Source organism: Mchenga conophoros, linkage group LG12 (genome assembly GCF_057382185.1).
Source record: "Mchenga conophoros isolate Kocher_MC1m ecotype Shallow Benthic linkage group LG12, M_conophoros_male_GT1.1, whole genome shotgun sequence".
NCBI classification, from domain to species: domain Eukaryota; kingdom Metazoa; phylum Chordata; class Actinopteri; order Cichliformes; family Cichlidae; genus Mchenga; species Mchenga conophoros.
The window spans coordinates 30,039,604-30,043,262 of NC_140537.1; the positions used below are offsets into that span (position 1 = coordinate 30,039,604).

At 39.4% G+C, this 3,659-nt stretch overlaps 1 pseudogene; it reads right to left on the bottom strand.

Annotated features, from left to right (window-relative positions):
* Window positions 1-1,633: 1,633 nt before the first annotated feature.
* Window positions 1,634-2,658, bottom strand: LOC146562893 (E3 SUMO-protein ligase ZBED1-like; annotated as a pseudogene).
* Between the last annotated feature and the right edge of the window lie 1,001 nt (window positions 2,659-3,659).

Sequence of the window (3,659 nt, forward strand, 5' to 3'; positions counted from 1 at the left end):
CATGCAGTGCTGCCATCTTCTGTTACAGTCCGTTATTACACTCTTAAATCCTACTACTCATTCCTGCATCTTTTGTGATCTGACAAAGCTTCAAACGACGCGTCGACTATTAAATTAATCGTCGACAATTTTGATAGTCAACGTAATCGTGACTAGTCGACTAATCGTGGCAGCCCTACTGCTGATGGTCAGCAGAATTGCCCAGATTTCTGTCTAAGTCAAGTAAAGCTACAATAACAAGTTTGACTTGCAACCAATTTTTATAAAAGTAAAGCCCATTTACATTTACATTCTTTCCACACGTGTCCTCTGTAATTGCCTTACATTCATACTGGCAGGTATGAATGGCAGTACCAGGTCTGGCTATGAGCTCCATTGGCTGGATGGGTCAAAGCTATGAGGGAAATTAATAGCTGTCATAGTTGTCCAGCCCCATGAAGCAGTCATTCTAAGGAAAACACTCTTGTAAGTTCATTTCCAAAAGTAAATTCAAAGTAAACAACATAATTTTGTCAGGAACAAGTTATTAGTGCTGAGTGCTGAGCAGAGTAGATAATGAGTTGAGTTTGTTACAAACCAAAGTCTGTCTTTGTCAGCAAACTGTCACAGGTGAGTGAATCTGTTTGTACACTTGGAAAAAAAAAATTAGTCTCAAAAGAGCAAACATCAATTTTGATAAGGAAAGGGGAAAAAAACAAACAAACATACAAGAAATGACATAGACAAATCAATAGACCATAGAAATCAGTCTTCAACTACAGAACATTTCAAAGAATTGTTTCACCTCAAACTATACTCTTTAACTTTGGTTAAGAGAAGATATTTACTAAGAAAGAAAGCTTAACAACACCATATTATTATGTTCTATAGTAGGACTGCACAGTTATGGCCTAAATAATTACCATGATTGTTACGATAAATATTCATCTCATGATTGAGCTTTTTATTTTTATATAGATAGATAGATGACTCCAGACTACATGTATGGTATTTCAGCGAGGGTTATGAATTATGCAACCGTGTTGGACATCTGAATTGACCATGGTGATTCATGTTTGTATTGTGTTCAGGAAGTGGGGACAGTAGAAGGAAGTTTGATTTTAAGCATCAGTTTGCTAGGACCACACAAAGGCAAATGTGTCCGACAGTTAAGGGTATAAGAATATGGAATTAATCTCAAGAGTTGCAGAAATATGCACCGTTTTAAAATGTGTTGCATACTTAAAAGGATAAATCAATATGAAAAACATGAAAGTTTGGGGTAAATGTGGAAGGAAAAAATTTCATTGCCATTTAGTAGTGCTGTATACTGCTGATTAGGGCTGCCACAAACGATTATTTTGATAGTCGACTAGTCACCGATTATTTTTGCGATTAGTCAACTAATCAGATCATACATCCATTGGATGTAAAACGTACAGCTTATTGCACCAGCATGCATCTGCTCTTATATAACTATCATTAGCTTACAGCTTAATGTGTTTAAGGTATGTGGAACTAAAAATAAAGACAAGATGATAGTTTATTAAACTTTTAATGAAATTTCTAGTTTGAAGCAACAAACCGAAAACGGATATAACAAAAGTGCTCACAACTATATTGAACTTTGGGACTATATAGTCAGTATAGCAATCTACCCAAGATTATTGTTCATAGCAAGGAAAGTTAGCTTTTCTACATGTTCTGCAGAAAGGCTTGCTCTTTTTTGAGAGCAGATGTTCCCTGCTGTGGAGAAGATCCACTCCAATGGGGTGGAGGTTGCAGGAATGCACAGAAAATATTTGGCTAGCTTTGTGGGGAAACGTCCCTCATTTTCGCTCCACCATTTAAGAGGATCATCCTTTTTAGAAACTGTGGCTTCCTTAAAGTACAGCTGAACTTCACTTCTCACATTTTGGACATCTTGGTCCTCCTTAGATGCTTCTTCCTCATTGTCACCTCATTGTTAGATGCTTCTTGACTCCTTGAGTCTGTCTGTGTCAGACTCAAGGGGTCTTTTCAATTCTAACTGAACCATTGGCCGTCTGCACTTTTGAATGCTCATGTGTCCCAGCATTTGCTTCTTTGACAGCAAGCACTTCAACAGTCCCCTGCACTGATGACATCTTCAGGAGCCAAAAACTTCAACTTTCTGTATCCGGGGTCTAAGGCAGCTGCGAGAATAACAGGGTTTTCTTTGTCTGCTGAGAAAGTGGATATACTCCCCCATCTCTATGTTATGCCTTTTTCTGCACTGGCAATGAAAGATTTTCCTGAGCTCGTCTCAGGTTGGCTTTGGTGTACAGCCCGTGTCAGCCCTTTGACCACCTGTGGAAGACCTGAAATGGTTGTGTACTGCTGTCCACTAAGGTAAACAGGACCAGTCTCAAAAGGTGCCAACCCTTGCTTCAGTTCTTCAAGCAGCACCCACTGCTCTGGCTTCAAGTCGAAGTAGTGTTTCCCCCTTGGCGTTACCTCGGGATCTGAAAGAGTAGCAGTGAGAGGCCAGCGCTATTCGAGGAGTCTCTCTATCATGTGGAATGTACTATTCCATCTTGTACTGACATCTTGGATCAGTGTATTTTTCTTCACATTCATTTGCTCCTGTTTCATTTTTAGCCTTGTACTAGCCAGCTCACTTCTCTTAAAGTGCTCCACTAGCTGCCTAGCAGCACCTAGTGCTCTCTCCGTTAGCTCGATAACGCGGTGCGAGGGCTGCACTGGGCTCACTAACAGGGATTTGCCACGTTAATGCTGTTATGGCATTAACGTCATATTAACGAGATTAACGCTGACAGCACTAATAATAAGTAATAAGTAGCTCGCTGTTTACGCTAATGTTAACAGCTAACTAGCCAATTAGCTTACCGAGATGACTGTACCACTTCGTCGTCGGATGCCACAACGTGCTTCCTTTTTAGATGCTCGTGCATTGCCGACAGACACTGCTTCTTCTTCTTCGTCTTTGGCGTTTAACGGCATCCTTGTAGATGCATTGTCGCCATCTTCTGTTTCAGTCCGTTATTACACTCTTAAATCCTACTGTTATTCCTGCACCTTTCAGGATTTTACGACGCTTCAAACGACGCGTCGACTATTAAATTAGGCGTCGACGATTTTAATAGTCGACGTAATCATGACTAGTCGACTAATCGTGGCAGCCCTATTGCTGATTACACTGATTTGATGTTTAGTTTTGCATTGTTACATAAAGATACATGTTAGAGGGCTTTTTGGGTTGTTGGCGCCCTCTCGTAAGGATAATTAGATTGGAGATAGGGGGCAGGTGCTAATAAGAATTTATTCTTCTTCCTGCTCCTTTTCACCCATGGGTGCAGTGTTATATTAGTGGGAAAGAGGATTTGTATGTAGGAAATGAAACACTGTTGAACCATGTGTGAAATAAATAAATAAATGAAATGAAATAAAATGTTAGCAAACATTGCGTTTTTTTCTTGACATTCATTTGATTTTTTTTTTTTTGGTATATCTGTCATTTCATATGAAATATTAGTTGCAAGTTGTTCAGACTAGTGTAGGGAACAGAGTTAAGCCAAGAACTACACAGTGTAGGGAACAGTTGTGATTCGCAAATGATCAAATAGTAATTTAGGGAGTGCTCGATTTGCTTTTATTTTTGTGTCAGTGTTACTTTATCATGCTCAATTAATAGTGGGAAG